Raw genomic sequence first — 20,278 nt, forward strand, 5'->3', positions numbered from 1 at the left:
CTTTGGAGAGCAGATGAAATGAGATTTCACATGTCACAACTTCACAAATTATTTAGGTTTCCCTTCTTCCTGCGATTCTTGTCACATTGAATCACATTACTATATTTCCAGGCCAGTGGGTGTCCAACTTCCCCTAACATAAAGGTAATTCTCCATGTCTTCAATTTTTCCTCACAACTTTCTCCTTGATATCGCCTCTTTTTTTCCCACTCTCTCATCTGCTGTTCCTTATATTTCGTCCTCATTATGTCTTAATTGGATTGTCATAATATTCAGTTCACCTTAAGTCATCCTCGATATAGTCATTCCAATTTTGTGCTTTTCTTCTGTCTCAGTGTCACTAAAATTTGAACCTAGACTTTAATGCCACTCTAAGCAAATGGTTAGTTTTTAGTAAGCAAATGAAACCACCCTTCCCAACTGAGGGTACCTGAAGTAGGTAGATAAATTTTCCAGATAATTATTTAAACCCTCAAGGATTGTACTATGTAGTAGGAATTACGTGACCAACTCTAAATAGTAGGCATGAGAGAAGATTTTTCCAGATAGTAGAAATTACCTGATAGAAGAAGTAAATGAGCTTGGCATTAAGGGGAGATTTACTAATCCAGAAGGGATGATATGCAGAAAAGTATGGGAGGCTAGGGAACAAAAGTTGGAATCCAGTGCCTTCCCATGAAGAATCATTCACATTTATCATTAAGATCACAAACAGCTGAACTGTAAGACAAGTTTTAATCCAGCCTTAGGAGGAGTGTAGCTATCTTTGCTTTTACTGGAGGTTCAGAATATCTCAAGCCCTAAAATTTCATTAAAATAATCCCAGATTGCAAGTGCCCTCTAGCACCCTAGAGAAGCAAATGAACATTCTTGTATGAGGAAAATAAAAAATATCTAATTCTCAAATTATTTTTACAAATAATTTTTAAATCCCATTAAAAGTAGCCAGAATATAAAATGGTCAGGCAAATGAGATATGATGACATGAGTAAAAACAAGAATAATTTAAATCTTTCAGCTAGAAAATGGAAATAATAAGAAGTGACACTGCAGATTTGAATGAGAACCCTAGAAATCCAGAAACTAACAAATACAATGACCAAAAGTAGGAACTCAATCTATGGGTTTTAAAGCATATTATATACAGCTGAAATGATAATTAAGAAGTAGAACAAAGCTCAAAAGCAACAATCCATATATTCATATGTGTATACCATACAGGATACAGTGAGACTATTTAAAATATAATATGGATTCCAGAAAGAGAGAAGGAATGGAGCAAAAGCAGCATGGGAGGCAATAGTGACTAAACATTATCAATTAAAGACAAGATTTAAGTTACAAATTAAAGACAGTATTTAAGGCATTGACAAAGCCCAGGCATGATTAAGAAAAGAAATTAACATTTAGACACATCATAATGGCTGCAGAAAAACAAAACAATGCAACAAAACCAAAGTAACCAAAGAAAAACACTTTACCTTCAAACAACTAACAATGAGAGAGAAGTAACTTCTCAACAACACCAGTGGAAGCCAGAAGACAGTAGAACGGAATCTTTAACGCACTGAAAGAAAATAACTGACAACTTAGAGTTCTATACAGGGTGAAATATATTTCAAGATCCTTAAAACAAACACTGAGGGGATTTGCCACTAGGAGATGCACAATAAAGGAGCTATTAAAGGATGCTCTTCAGGAGAAGGAAAATATCATCAGTGGAAGGTCAGAGATGTAGGATTAACTGATGAGCAATAAAAAGAATACATATATAGAAAAATTTAAATGAATGCATACACCAATGTAGTTTAAAATATATGATAACAATTACATATAAGTTGGAGTGGGTAGCTAAGTGAATTTAAAGTGTTCCAGGTCCTTGCGGTATTTGGCAGGAGGGTCAAAGCTTCAATTAACTTTGGTACCTTTTATAAATCAAGGATGCATGTTATAATTTCTAGTATAGCTTCTAAACAGAATAATAAAAGAGTGTATAAATGTCACACTAACATGGGGAAAATGAAATAATAAAATATATTTGATTGACCCAAAAGCTGGCAAGCAGAAAAAAAAAGGAACATAGAATGGGTAGCTCTAATAGAAAGGACATAGTAAAATGGCAAACATAAATATATTGGTCATTACATCAATTATAAGTGTACTGAATGCTTCAGTTAAAAGACAAAGATTATCAGGATGAGTTAAAGAAGAAAACCCAACTTTTTGCTAGTTGCAAAACTCATATCTAAAACATAAGGATACAGAAAGTGTGAGAGTGAAAGAATGAATACAAACACCACGAGAAAGCTTGAGCAGCTAGCTGTATTATTATCAGACAAGTAGAATTTAATTTAAAAAAATCATGACAGACAAAAATCTTGTGCTATAGTGATAAACATTTTAATTCACTAAGAATATATAACAATTAAACATTTGTATTTACTTAGTAATATGGTCTCAAAATGTATAAACAGGAAAAGTACAGAATTACTAGGAGAAATAGATAATCTACAATAAATGGAGGAAAGATTCATCAGTTTTATCAGTAACTGATCAAACAAGCAACAAAAAAAATCAATAATAATGAACAATATGATTAGCAACCAGGATAGAAATCTGTTCTATTCACAGATGTCCACAGATAGAACTCTGCACCCAAAATCATTGTCATTGTGTCTCTAGTGATTTGTAGAAAACTGTTAGCCTTGACAGAAAGGAAATGGCCCTTCAGGCTGTGGGCAGTCAAATGTTTAGGGGTTGTTGGTAGGCAGTTGAGGAGAGAAGAGAAGAAAGTTGAGTATCTAGGGCCTGCAGGAATGAAGATATATATTTGGAGAGTCAGTCCAAGGGCAGCCTAACACAGAGATGTGGTCTTCACCAGCCTGAGTGAGTTTCTCATGCAGGTAGATCAAATAGGATGTCCCCAACTGCACTCACCACTTGCTTTCCAAACCTTTCCTCTTCTTCTTTTCCAGTGTCTGAAGCTCCAAATAGTCATCTTTGGCTTCTTTCTTTCTTTCACCCCACACAATCAGACACCATATGCTCAACTATTTTCATCAAACTTAAACACATTTATTGATCACATTCTATGTACCCTGTGCTCTGCTAGAAAATGGGGTTACAGAGGTCCTGCAGCAACCCGAGGAATGGTCTAGGAGGCGGGAGAAACAAGTAGTAATTGGAGTCTCTCATTCTACCGTGTGGTCTCACTTTCTGATTTGCTAGAGAATGTAGAAGTTCCACACACTTCCTTGAGCCTTGTTCTTACAATGACCTTTCTTTCATATCTTGAATCTATCTTCCTCTCCAGATTGTTTTACACCAGCCCTCAAACATATTCAGATAACCTCATTCAAAATAAATGCAGCCAAGAGTTTGTCTCTTCCTGGCTAAACATCAAAGGTAGGCCCCAATACCAAGCCAATCTGCAAAAACTGCACGAGTATGCTTTTCTTTTCTGGCTCCAGGCACTCAAGGAAATCTCTGTGAAAACACAAGTCAAGCACATGCTAAAGAAAGAGACTTTAGAGACCACACACAAGAAAAAATACAGTTTTTACAAAAAGAGTTAAGAAAAGTCACTAAACCAACAACTACAACCTGCAGCAAATAAGAAAAAAAAAAAAAACAGCAGGGGGAAGAATCTGAATTCCAGAGATAACACAATAGAATTTAAATATTCCCAGTTTGCAATAAAGGTGGAAAATCTAAACAGATTCATGACAAAGAAGAGATTTAAGATGTCATCAAACAACTTCTAACCAAAAAAAAAAGTCTCAGCTCAGGTGGCTTCACTGGGGAATTTTACCAAATATTCAGAGAAGAGCTGACACCAGTTCTACTCAAACTCTTTCAAAACATAGAAAAGGAAGAACTACTCCCCAACTCATTCTCTGAAGCCAGCATCACCTTGATACCAAAACCAGGGAACGATATCACAAGAAAGTAAATTACAGACCAATATCCCTCATGAATATAGATGCAAAAATTCTCAACAAAACTCTAGCCAACAGAATTCAACAGCATATCAAAAAAAAAAAATCGTGCATCATGATTGGGTGATAATCATACTAGGAATACAAGAATGGTTCAACATTAGGAAATTAATTAATATAATTCACCACATAAATAAAACAAAGGAAAAGAATCACACGATTATCTCAATTGGTGCAAAAAAAAGGCATTTGATGAAATCCAACTCTCTTTCCTAGTAAAAACTCTCAGCAAAATAGGAATAGACGGGAAATTTCTTGACATAATTAAAAGCATATATGCAAAACGAACAGCCAACATTATTGTCATTGGAGAAAGATTGAGAGCTGTCCCCTTGAGAATAGGTACCAGAGAAGGATGTCAACTATCACCACTTTTGTTAAATATTGTAATGCAAGTCCTAGTCTAAGCAATAAGATAAGAAAGGAAAATTAAGGGTATCCATATTGGAAAGAAGTAAAACTATCTTTATTCGTAGACAACACAATACATTGCTTAGAAAATCCTAAATATTTCCCATTAAAACTACTGGATCTGTTAGAAGAATTCAGCAGACTGACAAGGTACAAGATCAATACACAAAAATCAGTTGGGTTCCTTTATACTGACAAGGAGAACTCCGAAAAGGAAATCAAGAAAAAAATACAATTTACAATAGCTCCCCAAAGGATAAAATACCTAGGAAAAAACCTAACCAGGGATGTGAAAGACCTATACATTGAAAACTATAAAAACACCACTGCAAGAAACTAAAAGTGAGCATCATAAATGGAAAAGCATTTCATGCTCATGAATTGGAAGACAATATTGTGAAAATGTCATTACTACCCAAAGTGATCTATACATGAAATGAAATCATAATTCAAACTCCTGCAATATCCTTGGCTGAAAAGGAAAAACATATCACCAAATTTATAGGGAAAGAAAAGATTACCCTCGATAGTCAAAGCATATTAAAAAAGTAGAACAAAGTAGGAGGTCTCACACTCCCTGATCTCAAAATATACTATACAGCCACAGTAATCAAAACAGCCTGGTACTGATTCAATGACAGACATACAGACCAGTGGAATAGAATTGAGAACCCAGAAATAAATCTATCCATTTATGGGCAGCTGATTTTCCACAAGGGCTCAAAGTCCATCCCATGGGGATGAAGCTATCTCTTTAGCAAATGGTTCTGGCAAAACTGGATATTTATTTGCAGAAAAACGAAACAAAATTCACACCTAACACCATACACAGAGACTAACTCAAAATGGATCAAAAGCCTAAATATTAAAGCCAAAACTATAAAGTTTCTAGAAGATACTATAGGGACAAAACTATAGGACCTGTTTTTTTTTTTTTTTTCCGGTAATAGATTACCAAACACAGCCACAAATGCACAAGCAACAGAAGATAAATTAGATAACAGGAACCTCCTAAAATTTAAGTACTTATGTTCACCAAAAAACTTTATCAAAACAGTAAAAAGTGAACATACAGATTGGGAAAAAAATCTTTGGGAATGATGTATCTGATAAGGACCTAATCTCTATGTAGAAAACTACAACAACTCAACAACAGAAAGATGAACGACCCAATTAAAAAATGGGCAAAAGACATGAACGAACACTTCACCAAATAGAACAGTCAAGTGACCAACAAACGTGTGAAAAGATGCTTGCATTCATTAGCCATCAGAGAGATGCAAATCAAAACCACAATAAGATACCATCTCACAGGTGCAAAAATGGTGCTGATCAAAAAACAGGAAAACAGCAAATGCTTGCAAAGTTGCACAGAGATTGGAACCCTGCTCCACTGCTGGTGGGATTGTAAATTGGAAAATTATATGGCACTTCCTAGGAAAGCTATAAATAGATATACCCTATGATCCAGCAATCTTACCCCTAGGTATATAACCTAGAGAAATAAAACTACTGACACGAACAGATATATGCACACCTATGTTCACTGCAGCACTATTCACAATAGCAAAAAGACAGAAACAACTTAACTGCTCATCAACAGACAAATGGATAAACAAACTGTGGTACATACACACAATGGGATACTATGCAGCCGTAAAGAAAAAATGACAATTTCTCAAAATATAGTGTAACACAAATGAATCTGGAGGACATTATGTTAACTGAAATAAGTCAATCACAAAAGGGCAAATACTGTATGATCTCACTAATATAAAAAGACAAGAATAGGTATACATACACAAAGCAACATTCTTTGTTGGTTACCAGGGATGGGAGGGAGAGGGAAGGAAAATCACTTTCTCCATAGTAGACACTTGTTAGTTTTGGTGATGGGTAAGGCAATACCGAATAAGGGTGAAGTCAGCTCACCTTGACCAAGGTAAAAGATGACACTAAAAAGTACCATGAATAAGGGATGATTTTGGTAAAAGACACAACATATTCACTTCTGCAACAACAGTAAACAGTAACAACAACTAAAAATATGTGTGTGGTTATATAGTGGATATGTATCTTTATATATGTATAGGTAAGCACGTATGAATACATGGCTGTGCATGTATAGGGGTTTTGTAGGCAAATGTATATACATATTTGTGTGTACTGTGTATATATTCATATATAAAATAAAGCACATAAGGGACACAGTTATAGATACTTCCTAGCTATAAGCAAACACCTTGTGGGGTTTAGTTACTGGGTTTGAGGGCTTAGGGCCATAGTCTTGGTGGGCAAATAGATCACTGGCGTAAAATAGCTCAAGAAAATAATGTTCTACATCTTAATTTGGTGAGTAGCGCCTAGGGTCTTAAAAGCTTGCAAATGGTCAGTTTAGATACAATTATTGGCCTCTACACACCTGGAGTAAAAGATAAAGAAGGAAACCAAAGGCTCAAAGAAGAAACTAGTCTGCAGGACTAGTAGTGTACACGAACCACAGCCTCATCTGCCTTGAGACCAGATGAACCAAATAGCCTGGCTACCAATACCTACCATTCTGATCAGGGACACAATACATGGACCCAGATAGAACAGGTAAAAAATGTAAAACAAAACTCAAATTCCTGAAAAAGTCCAGGCTTATTGGACCAGTAGGAACTAGAGGAACCCTGAGACTATTGCCCTGGGATACTCTTTAAACTTAGAACTAAAATCATTCCTGGACATCACCTATCAGCCAAAAGACAGAGTGGCTAATAAAATAAATAATATCACCAGTTAGCACTCCGCAGCTCTGAACAATCATCTAAATGAGACCCGGTGGTCAACATTTAACTTAGACCAAAGACGAAAAATTAATGGGGGATGAGAGAGCTAGATTAATAAAAACAAAACAACCAGAATAGAAATAATGCCAAAGCTGACACATTGTGAAAAATGTAACCAATGACACTGAATAATATGTATAGAAATTGTTAAACGAGACCCTACTTTGCTATGTAAATTTTCTCCAAAATCACAATAAAATATTAAAATAAAACGCCCCTTTTCAACAACAACAATAGAATGATAATGCATCCAAATCCCATTTACAGGCAAAATTAACAGAAATTGTCTGAGGATGTACAGACATTGATTGGACTTACTAGGGAAACACTTTAAATTTACCCTCTTAAATATGTACTTAAAGAGTACGAGAAAGAAGAGACAGTCAGCAAAGAGAAAGTCCTAGAATGAGTACAATGAAAATACTGAAGCGAGGTCTTCTGACTTGGTGATTAGAATGTGAATATCAGGTATAGGGAGAACTGTTTTAGAAAAAGATGGGGGCAGAAGTAAGACTAGATACTGAGAAGTGGATATGGTGCGTTCATTAGTTCATTTCATCAACAAACGTTTGTTCAATCAGATGCACTAAGTTTCAAACACCTTTTTTGAGATATCTAGTTACAAAGAGAATATAACAACGGCAAAAACTTATAAAGGAGGCAGGATCTAATCTGCCTTTAATTAGAATAGGAAGAATTTAGTCTTCCCTTGTCTAAAGTGAAGCCATCAGGAAAGTAAGATAGACTCAAGATGCTGAAAACAAGACCTAAAAGGAGGTAGATAGGAGCAGGATTTAGAGGACAGAGAGTATTGAAAAAGGTAGGTACACCTCTTTCTCGGGGACAGGAAGGAAGAGGACAAGGATGGATCATATAGGTATTAAATATGAAGGTGGAGATGTCAGGAGGTGAGGGAGGTGTACCAGAAGGCTTCTACATTCTCCAGAATTAGAAAGTGGAGTCACCAAAGGTGAGAAAGCTCCAACTCATGCTTTGATTAGGCCTTTCCCCCACTTCTAGCCCCCTTTCCATGCTGCTTCACAATTGTGGAGTCAAGGAATCCTCTTTCACCTTCTCTCAGTTATCTCTCAAACCCCATTGACCAGCAAAGTACTTAGCATTTAGGAGGACACAAAAAGTGTGTGTAAATTAGATGTAAAATTTTAAAAATATTTGATTGTGGGGAGAAAAAGGAGTCAAAGATGACTCTTTGGTACCTGAGATGCTTGGGAGATGGGAATAGCATGAGTGTGCTGAGAAAAGGAAAGAAGAGGTGTGCAAAAAAAAGAAAGGCAGATGGTAGATGCAATTTAGGATACACTTGTTCAGTTCCCATCTCATGGGGCCTCTGCTTGTGAAGACCAAGTCTCTGTCCCAGGTTGGCTGCTGGGCTGGCTTCATTCCCTCAGGATCCCAGGGATTCACTTTTCTTCTTTGCTATCCTCAACTACCCACCACCACCCACCAAGTACTTATTTTTCCCTGTTTGGTTTCCTCTACCCTCAAAACACTGGGTCGTGCTTCAAGGGATTTACTGCTAATCACTAGAAGCCTGAGGACAAAATGTAAAAACCCAGGAAGGGAAAAAACCTATTCCTGTTATGTGCCTTCAGAATTCTTCCAGTAAACTTCCAGAAACCACACTGATCTGAAAACTAATTAAAAAATGCAGGTAAATTAGTTTTAGGAATGTTATTTCTAAGTCTGGACGGCCACTCTGAAGAAGCCCTGTTGGTGCAGTGGTTAAGCTCTTGGCTGCTGAACAAAATTTTGGCAGTTGGAACCCTCCAGCCACTCTGTGGGAGAAAAATGTGACAGTCAGCTTCAGTAAAGATTAGAGCCTTGGAAACCCTATGGTGCAGTTCTACTCTGTCCTACAGGGTCCTACTGGACTGCAGTGGATTTTTGACATGTTCTCCTGCTAAAAGGTACCCATAGCAGATTGTATCATTTAACTTCTTCTATCCTGGTTTAAAATTAAACTCAGACCTTTTATTATTTTAATGTCACCTTTATTGAGAAATAACTTACGCACAATAAAATGCATTCATTTAAGGTATACAATTTGATGAACTTTGCCAGTTGTATGTACTAATGACACCATTCCTACAATCAAGATAAAACATTTTCAGCTTCCCAAAAGACTCCTCGTGCCACCTGCAGTCCATCCCTTCCTCATCTGTGGACAACTATTGATAAACTTTTTGGTACTATAAATTGGTTTGCATCTACATAAATGGAATAATGAAATACATACTATTTTGTTGCTGGCTTCTTTTACTCAGCATAGTTTGGAATTCACATATGTTGCTGAATGTACAAAAGTTTATTTAAATACAATTTCCAAGACTTTAATCTTTACAGAAGTAGACGGCCACATCTTTCTCCCGCTTTCATTGCATAAATATACCATATTTTGTTTGTCCATTTAGGTATTGATGGATATTTGGGTTTTTCCAGTTTGGGGCTATTATGGGGAAAAAAAGTCATTATGAACATTCACATACACATCTTTGTGTGGACAAATGTTTTTATTTCTCTGGATAGATTCTTAGAAGTGGAATGGCTGTGTTGTGTACTAGGTGTATGTTTAACATTTTAAGACACTGCCTAATGACTTTCGAAAGTGATTTCTACGAGCAGCCTATGAGAGTTTTAGTTGCTCCACATGCTCCCCGACACTTGGTATTGTCAGTCTTTTGAATTTCAGTCATTCTAGTGAATATGTAGTGGTATCTCATTACAGTTTTAGCTATTTCCGTGGTTACTAGTGATGTTGACAATCTCTTCATGTGCTTCTTGGCCATTCTGTACACAATGTCTGTTCCTTTTTTGTCCATTTTTTCTCAGAAGAATAATAAGATAATTTTATTAACAAACTTCCTAATAATATATGCCTGCCTATTTTTAAATTGTGGTAACATATATGTAACAAAATTTGCCATTTTTAATATTTTTTTATTGCTGTGAAAGTTTACACAGCAAATTAGGTTCCCATTCGACATTTCTACACAAATTGTTCAGTGGCAATGTTTAGCCCATTTTTAATTGCATTCTTTGACTTATTGAGGTGTAAGAATCTTAGTATAATATGAATACCAATCCTTTGTTAGATATATGCATTGTAAATATTTTCTTCCATTTTTTGTCTCTTAATTTTCATGAGGATGTTTTCACAGAGCAAAAACAAAAATTATTGATTAAGTGAGATTGATAAATTTTTCTCTTATGGTTCATGCCTTTAGTGTCCTATTTAGTGTCGTATGTAAGGTCACGGCATTTTCTACTTTTATTTCTTCTAGAAATCGTATAGTTTTAGGCTTTCACGTTTAGGACTATGATCTGTTTTGAATTATTTCGTATATGGTGTTAAGTAAAGATCATTATTCATTGTTTTTCTACATGGATATCCAGTTGTTTCAGCACCATTTGTTGGAAAGAGCTTCCTAGTGCTGCTTTAATAAAAAAGTCACAAATTGGTGGCTTTAAAGAATATAGATTTATTGTCTCTCAATGTTTGAAGGCTAGAAGTCCAAGTCAGGGCATTAGTTCTGGGGAAAGGTATTTCCTTTTCTCATTCAATGTCTAATACCAAAAAAAACCAAACCCAGCGCTGTCAAATTGATCCCTACTCAGAGCGACCCTACAGGACAGAGCAGAACTGCCCCACAGAGTTTCCAAGGAGTGCCTGGTGGATTCAAACTGCTGACTCTTTGGTTAGCAGCCATAGCACTTAACCACTACGCCACCAGAATTTCCCAATGTCTAGTAGCTGTTGGCAATCCTTGGTGATCCTGGGCTTGTAGATTCAACTTCACATGGCGTCTGTCTTCCCCTTGTGTGTGTGTCTCTTTGTCTGTTCCCCCCTTTATCAGACACCACCGAGAAGTGATTAGGTTAGGACCCACTCGACTCCAGTATGGCCTTATTATGACAATGTATCCTTAAGTGAACCTGATGGAATAAGTACCACAGATCTGAGGTTTAGCACAGGTATGATAAAGATCCCAGCATTTTTTCCATACATATTTATTGATGTTTTCAACGTACTAGGAGGTGTTCTAGCTGCTGTGGATTGACAAATGAATTAAACAGACTAGTTCCCTGATCTTAAAGTGTTTACATTCTAGTGGAAGGAGGCAGATTTTAAACATGGAAATATATGAATAAGCAAAACAATTTTGGTTCAAGTGTTAATAAATAAACAGGTCATGGGATGGAGAGTAACCTGAGGGCACTTTAGATTGTACGTTAGAGAATACCTCTTTGAGGAGCTGTAACACCAATGGTATTCATGGGATGCTTTAGGCTCTTCTTGTCTTGCCCAACCTTTTCTTGTTTCTATCAAATTTTACTTTGCCTCTTAGTTTCTGTCTACTGTCTTAGACCTTATTATTTCCTTTTGGATTTGGAGCTGCTCTTTACTCTTGCTGGATAAAACAGGTAGGATGACCCACTCAATTAGAAACTCATCCTAAATTCCCAGCTCTAGCCATTTGACCAAATGTTATTCTGGGACTACCTGTCTCCCCTAGTTCTGTTGGAGGAATGGTGATATGGGCACATTTTTTTTCATGGATCTCTGTTTTCCCTAGCTTTACCCCTATAGTTACGTTCCTTGTTGGATATCTATGACACATCAGCCATCAAAAATCCAGTTGCCACCGAGTCAGCCCAACTCACAGGGGGCCCGACTCATGGCAACTCTATGAGTGTAAGAGTAGAACTGTACTTCATAGTTTTCTTTTTATTCTGCTTTAAGTTTACAGTTCTAGTTTCTCATACTAAAATTTATACACACATTTTTATGTGACCTAGTTACTCTCCCTATACTGTGGCAGCACACTCCTCCTTTCCACCCCAGATTTTCCATGTCTATTCTACCAGCTCTTGTCCCATTCTGCCTTCTCATCTCACCTCTGGCCAAGAGCTGCCCATTTAGTCTCATGTTTATCTACTTGAGCTAAGAAGCACTCTCTTCATGAGTATCATTTTACGTCTTATAGTCCAGCTGAATCTTTGTTTGAAGACTTGGCTTCAAGATTGGTTTCAGTTCTGGGCTAACAGAGAGTCCAGGGGCCACGTCTTCTGGGGCCCTTCCACTCTCAGTCAGACCATTAAGTGTGGTCTTTTTACCAGAATTTGAGTTCTGTACCCTGCTTTTCTCCTGCTCCACCAGGGACCCTGTTGTATTCCCTGCCAGGGTGGTCACTGGTGGTAGCCAGTCACCATGTAGTTCTTCTGGTCTCAGGCTGATGGTGTCTCTGGTTTATGTGGCCCTTTCTGTCTGTTGGGCCAATATTTTCCCTGTGTCTTTGGTGTTCTTCATTCTCCTTTGCTCCAGGTGGGTTGGGACCAAGAGGTGTAACTTGGATGTCTGCTTCTTAGTTTTTAAGACTCCAACGCCGCTCACCAAAGTAGGATGCAGAACATTTTCTAAATAACCTTTGTTATGCCAATTGACCTAGATGTCCCCTGAAATCATGGTCCCCAGACCCCAGCCGCTGCCTCTCTATCCCTCGAAGTGTTTGATTGTATTCGGTAAACTGCTTAGATTTTGGTTTAGTCCAGTTGTGCTGACTTCCCTTGTATTATGTGTTGTCCTTCCCTTCACCTAATTCTTATCTACTATCTAGTTAGTGAATATCCCTCTCCCTCCCTCCCGACCCTCGTAACCATCAAAGAATGTTTTCTTCTGTGTTTAAGCCTTTTCTTGAGTTCTTATAACAGTGGTCTCATACAATACTGGTCCTTTCGTGACTGACTAATTTCACTCAGCATAGTGCCTTCCAGATTCATCCACGTTATGTTTCACAGATTCGTCTTTGTTCTTGATCATTGCTTAGTCTTCCATTGTGTGACTATACCATAATTTGTTTATCCATTTACCCACTGATGGGCACCTAGGTCCTTTCCATCTTTTTGCTATTGTGAAGTGTTGCGATGAACACTGTTGTGCATATATCTATTCGTGTGAGGGCTCTTATTTCTCCAGGATATATTCCAAGGAGTGGGACTGCTGGATCGTATTGCTGGATCGTTCTATTTCTACCTTTTTAAGGAAGTGCCAAATAGATTTCCAAAGTGGTTGAACCATTTTACATTCCCACCACTGGTGTATAAGTGTTACTTTCTCTCCACGACCTCTTCAACATTTATTATTTTGTGTTTTTTTGGATTAATGCTAACCTTGTTGAGGTGCGATAGCACAGAGTTTTCAGTAGCTGATTTTTTGGAAGTAAATTTCCAGGCCTTTCTTCCAGGGTGCCTCTGGGTGGATTCAAACCTCCAAAATTTTGGTTAGCAGCTCAGAGTGTTAACCATTTGCACCATCTAGGGACCCTGTTTATCTGAATGCTCTGTTTGAGTAGCTCTTGACTATGTTCTCTCCTGCCCTTTTGTGGTTCATATTTTAAATTGCATCCTGAAACCCAAATTTAAACCAACTACTTCCTTGTTTACAAAGCTTTGAAAACTGCATTGGTTTATGGCACATTCAAAATTACTTGCCCTTGGCATTCAAGGCCCCTCATAATCTGGCAACAGTTCATCTCCCCAGTGCCTTTTGCAATTACTCCTTTTCCTGTTCCTACCACCCACCTCACTCTCTTCCTTTAGAAGCCACACTCTTCCATCTTCCCTCAGCCTCATGGAGTTTCTTGATTCTGTATATTATATACCCACCTTCTCTGTACTCCTGACCCTGCTCAAGTGTCTTTTTTTTTTTTGAAGCCTTCCGTTAATCTTCCAGGTCTAGTAATTTTCTGTGCTTCCAATAGCACCTTCTATTACAGTGGCACCACTAGGGTTGGTATCATCCCTCTCCTCCCCCCTCTTTTCCTCCCCCTTCCCCCCCCCCACCATGGACCTCCTCTTGAATCAGACCATACAGAATCCTTAGGAATGTTTTTTGTACTAATGTAAATCAGAATTCCCTGTCCATGCAAGGGCCTCCCTACCCTGTAAACCCACAGCTCAGGCGGGGCTGGTGGGTGAGAAGTTCCGTCCTAGGGTTACTGAGTCCAGGCTACCGTGAGAAGCTCGACATCCCAACCCCGTCATCACCGGGACGGACGGCCAGAGGCACCAGTGGACTGGCCCTGACCCCCAGAGCCCGGGCACCTGACAGGATTTTGCTCTCCTGGACCAAGGGGCTGGAATGGATGGCAGCACTCAGTACCCCTGAGCGCTCACTAGGGGGCTCGGCGCCGCCCCTAGCGACACCTTAGGCATGCTGCAACCTAGGCGTACCTCCGCCCGAGATCCACCGGCCTTTGATTTTTCCGTAGCTGAACAGGCTTAGCTAGTGCTTTACCGGGGCAGAGAATCCCGCAGGTGCGCGGCTATCTCTGGGTGGCAATGGAAAGGCTTAGAGTGAAGCCATGGGGCCCAGAAGGGGAAGGGACAGAGGGTCCTTCTAGCGCTCTGCGGCGCCCCAGCTCCTCTCTCCACAGTCTAGCAAGCACGAAGCTGGCACATCCCTCCAGGCGCAGAGGTCAGAGGGCCCTTCCCCTCCCCAACTGGAGTAGGGCGCGGTGCCTGGAGTTGCGTGCGAGGGGTCCGAGGGTCACCCAACTCGCTGTCCCAGCGCAGGTCCTGGCACCATCACACCAGGGAGGAGGGCAGTACGAGGTGGGTTTCTTAAAGGGCCACGGGCCGCGGGGTGGAGGGAGATCAGCCGCTGAGCCAGTGCTCCAAAGCCTGGCAGGAGCGCTGCAGCTGCGCTGTTGGATGGGGAAGAGGGCGGTGCAAAGGGTCCAGATATGGGTGTGGAGGTGGGCTCCTGGTTGCAGATGGGCCCTTGTGTATCCACATTTTTGTTCCACGCCTGTGGCAAGACACGCAGCCTCACGCCACCCGACAAGCCTGCCCGGCTACCCCGCACGCTGTCACTCCCTTGAACAGTGTCATTCGGTGTGGTCTGCAACCCCGCCCCCCGCCCCCAACTCCCTTAGTTATGCCACAGCTCTGTTACCTGTATCTTACTGAGAGTGTTAAACTTTACCTGAGCCCTACTTTGGAATGTTATCAGGGGCGAATAGTCCCTGGAGAAAGACATCATATTTGGTAAAGTAGAAAACCAGAACCCGTTGCCATGAAGTAGATTCGGACTCATAGTGACCCTGTAGGACAGAGTAGAACTGCTCCATAAAGTTTCCAAGGTGCGTATGGTGTATTCAAACTGCTGACCTCTGGTTAGCAGCCATGCCCTTTAATCACTGCACCCCCAGGGCTTCTGGTAAAGTAGAGGGTCAGCGAAAAAGAGGAAGACCCTCCACAAGATGCTTTGACACAGTGGCTCCAACAACAGACTCAAAGATAGCAACAATTGTGATAATGTGCAAGACCTGGCAATGTTGCCTTCCCTTGTACCTAGGGTCAATATGAGTTGGAAACAACTCCACAGCACCTAAAAACAACATAAAATACAAATCCTTTCTGCCTGATATTTGGACGCTTTCAGATTTTACAGTCAAGAACATTGTCCCTATTGCAAAATTCCCTTCCCTTTATTGCAACAACAATCCTTTCAAATAAAGTTTCTCCTTACCTAAAGCTGGGTTTGTTTTTGACAATACAAATGATCTAAATGTTTCTTAATATTCTCGTTTCCCCCAGACTTATAGCTGTGATTTTTGAATAGTCATGTCAGTGCATATTTGTGTTCTTCGCAAGTCTTGTTCTCCCTGTCTCTGACTCTGCTCCCTGTGCCTATTTCCATCAATTTCTGTTCCTATTTTAGCCTCTGGGTCTGTTGTTTTCTCTCTCTGTCTATGCCATTTCCCTCCTTCCTTTTCACTTACCTGTCTCCTTGAGACCAAGCTCCTGTCTTCAGGTTGCTCCAGAGAGACCTGGATGTAGAGTAGGTTCCTTCCCTGAGTCCAGCAGGCTGGTGACTCACAGCTCCAGCCCAGGATCTCTCTACCTGTGTGGCAGAAGAACCTGAATTTATCCTTGGATCTGGATGTGAAAAACTGGTTTCACTTTTGTTTTCACTTTTTTTTCCTTTTAAAGGAACCTTGGTAATTAAAAGGAAACCTGTATATTTTTGTTGTGATTCCTGGGCTTCAAAATTACTGCAAATAGGAAACAAATATTGGTCTTGTGTGTGTATGTGCCTGTGTTTGTGTGTGTGTGTAAAAGAAAGAGATAGACAGAGACTCTGTGTATACACCTGTATTCATTGAGAAACAGTTTTAATCCTTCTGGAATCCAGATTTCTGTGGGTCAGTGGAGTTGGGTTAACCCATTGCTCTCAAATGTCCTTTTGAACCTTGAGCCATGAAGAGACTGGTTTCTGAAGTTACCTTTGAATCAAACAAAGGGTGTAGATAAATCAGCAAGGACCATTTTGTCTTAGGCATCCTGCTCTTCTAAAAGAATTATGTATGTGCAGTTTCAACTACAGAAACTCCAAAGGTCAAACTAGAGGTGTGTTTTAGGGTAAATCAGTAATTACTTTAATTGTTCTTCAAGACAATGCTGCTTGAAATCCTTCCTAACCACAAATAGATTATCAGTTCTTTTCTGGCCCTTTTTCCATGGCGATATTGATAAGATGGGTTATAAGAGCCTTTGGAGGCTCTTGTATCTTCAAAACATTTTTGATTTCTGTAGTCAAAATGCTACCCCAATTTGCAAATCATATATTCAATAAACTTTCATCAATTTCTATTACTGGCTTAATACGCTTTTTTGTTTTAACATCGTGGTGGGGGTGGGGTGTTCCAGTCTTTCCACAACCTCTCCAACACTTATTATTTTGTGTTTTGGGGGATAATGCCAGGCTTGTTGGCCACCCTAATTCTTTTTAACATAAAATTGCAATCACTAAATGGAGGGCAACCACACAATACTGGGAATCATGGCCTATCTGAGTTGATGCATATTTTGGGGGGGACACAATTCAATCCATGACAATTACCATTGTTTCCTGATCAGATGGTACCTCCTGAAATGGTTGAATGTTGACCAATTCTTTTCATGCTTCCTGCGTCATTTAATATTTTCCCAGTATAATCCTTCAATACTGAAACTCAAGGCTTGAATTTTTCCCTCAGTTCTGTCAGCTTGGGAAATGCCAAGTGTGTTCTTCCCTTTTCGTTTTCCATCTCCAGCTTTTTGCACATGTCATTATAATACTTTGCCTTCTCGAGCTGCCCTCTGGAATCTTCTGTTCAGGTCTTTTACTTCCTCATTTCTACCTTTTGCTTTAGCTACTGTGTTCAGGAGCAAGCTTCAGAGTATCTTCGACATCCATTTTGGTCTTTCTTTACTGTCTTTTTAAGGAGCCCTTGCTTTCTTCATGTACGATGTCCTTGGTGTCGTCTCACAGGTCATCTCGTCTTTGGACTTTAGCTTTCAACATATCAAATCTCTTCTTAAGATGGTCTCTAAATTCAGGTGGGATATACTCAAGGTCGTACTTTGGCTCTCATGGACTTGTTCTAATTTTCTTTGTTTCAACTTGAACTTACATATGAGCAATTGATGGTCCATTCCACAGTAAGCTCCTGGCCCTGTTCTGACTAATGATATTGAGCTTTTCCATCATCTCTTGCCACAGATGTAGTGGATTTGATTCCTGTGTATTCCATCCAGCGAAGTCTATGTGTATAGTCGCTGTTTATGTTACTGAAAAAAGATATTTGCAATGAAGTCATTGGTCTTGCAAATTCTACCTTGCGATCTCCAGCATGGTTTCTTTCAGCAAGGCCATGTTTTCCAACAACCAATCCTTCTTCTTAGTTTCCAACTTTCGCATTCCAATCACTGGTAATTATCAATGCATCCTGATTGCATGTTCAACCAATTTCAGACTACAGAAGTTGCAAAAAATCTTCAGTTTCTTCATCTTTGGTCTTAGTGGTTGGTGCTTAAATTTGAATAATAGTTGTATTAACTGGTCTTCCTTCTAGGCGTATGGATAGTATCGTATCACTGACAGTTGTACTTCAGGACAGATCTTGAAACGTTGTTTTTGATGATGAATGCAATGCCATTCCTCTTCAAGTTGTAATTGCCGACATAGTAGACCTTATGATTGTCTCATTCAAAATGGCCAATATCAGTCCATTTCAGCTCACTAATGCCTAGGATATTGATGTTTATGCATTCCATCTCATTTTTGATGATTTCCAATTTTTCTAGATTCATATTTCCTACATTCCACGTTCCTATTATTAATGGATGTTTGCAGCTGTTTCTTCTCATTTTCAGTCATGCCACATCAACAAATGAAGGTCCTGAAAGCTTGACTCCACCCACATAATTAAGGTCAACTCTACTTTGAGGAGGCAGTTCTCCTACCAGTTATATTTTGAGTGCCTTCAAACCTGAGGGGCTTATCTTCTAGCACTATATCAGACAATGTTCTGCTGCTGTTCATAAGGATTTTACTGGCTAGTTCTTTTCAGAAGTAGACTGTTGGGTCCTTCCTCCCAGTCTTTCTTAGTCTGGAAGCTCTGCTGAAACCTGTCTTCCCTGGGTGACCCTTCTGGTATTTGAATACTGGTGGCATAGCTTCCAGCATTATGGCAACACGGAAGCCCCCGCGGTACAACAAAAAGACAGATGTGTGGGGTAGAACATATTAGGGGCTCAATAAACATTTTTGGAATAATTAAATGAACATATAAGGTAGTATTGTTTTTCTCAATTTTATCAAATTTGGATCATCTTATTTATAACATTTTATAACCTTTTTATATTCATATCTTAGTTTGTAGATACATAAGGAACTGCTTCATTCTTCTTAATGTCTGCTTTAAATTTTATTGAATCAATAGACCACTCTTTTTTTATCAACCTTTAACTAAGGGAAGTTTATTTGTTTTCTAAATTTTGTTTGTTATGTGCAATTCTGTGATGAATGTCTTTGCTCAACTTTCTTGTATATATATATATATATTTACTTGGATATATTCCTGGAAATGGAATTGTTAGGTCATGCCCTTAAAGCATCACCAAATGTCTCTTCTATATACTAATTTTTATTTCTATTAGCAGTATATAAATATTTCCACATTCACACATACTGGCTAAAATTGCCATCATTATTTGTTTTAATCTTCGTCAACTTTGTTTTAGTCTTTCACTTTATATTTGTTTGGATATTAATGGCATTTCAGTTTTGTTTATATATTTATTGACATTTCAGCTTACTGAAAATGCATTTTAAGTTTTTGCACATTTCTTTTTGATGTACTTATCTCTTCATATTAAAAATGACAAATTTTTGTCTTTAATTTATATTGCAAATATTTCCCCTCTCTGTTGTGCCTTGTTTCATTTTTGTTTTGTTTTTGCTTCATAAAGCTTTAAATTTGTATAAAATTATTATCCGTAACTAACAGAATACAACTACCACAACCTCGACCTACTGAGCCCAGAACAACTAAATGGTGCCTGGTTACCACCATGGACTGCTCTGGCAGGGATCACAGTAGAGGATCTCGGACAGGTCTATAGGGCGAGTGATAACACATGTGAGGGATGTGCTTTATAGTTCAATCATGTACATGGACTAATGGGCACACGAGCCCAAAAGCAAAGACTAGAAGGTGGGAAGGCATGGGAAAACTGGGCAAATAGAAACAGGAAAGCTGGGGTGGAGAAGGGGAGAGTGTTGACACATCGAGGGGTTGGCAACCAATGTCACAAAATAATAAAATAAAATTATTATCTGTAAATATTTTCCTTAATATTATTGACCAGTTTTTTAAAAAATTACTGAAAGGTTAGAAATTACTTAAAAATGTTCACTTTTATGGGATTTTTGTACGCTTTAATTTTTTTAAAGTGTGTAGTAATGAGGTAACTTTTTTATGAGTGATACACAATCATTTTGGGGGGAATTTTTTAAAAAATTTATGTATTATGCTTTAAGTGAAAGTTTGCAAATCAAGTCAGTCTCCCATACAAAAACTTATACGCACATTTCTCTGTACTCCTAGCTGTTCTCCCCCTAATGAGACAGCACACTCTTCCTCTCCACCCTGTATTTCCCATGTCCATTCAACCAATCTCTGTCCCCCT

General features: G+C 38.8%; 1 protein-coding gene across 12 annotated transcripts in view; it reads right to left on the reverse strand.

Moving 5' to 3' along the window:
* LOC111751233 (interferon-induced very large GTPase 1-like) overlaps nt 1-20,278 on the reverse strand; it is a 100,568-nt gene that overhangs the window by 10,169 nt on the left and 70,121 nt on the right. For all 12 annotated transcript variants that reach the window (XM_064288507.1, XM_064288508.1, XM_064288505.1 and 9 more), the window contains one exon: nt 16,045-16,166. The gene's annotated coding sequence lies outside the window, so the exon portion shown is untranslated. The remainder of the gene's footprint in view (nt 1-16,044; nt 16,167-20,278) is intronic.

This window comes from Loxodonta africana, chromosome 7 (genome assembly GCF_030014295.1).
Source record: "Loxodonta africana isolate mLoxAfr1 chromosome 7, mLoxAfr1.hap2, whole genome shotgun sequence".
Classification (NCBI taxonomy): Eukaryota; Metazoa; Chordata; class Mammalia; order Proboscidea; family Elephantidae; genus Loxodonta; species Loxodonta africana.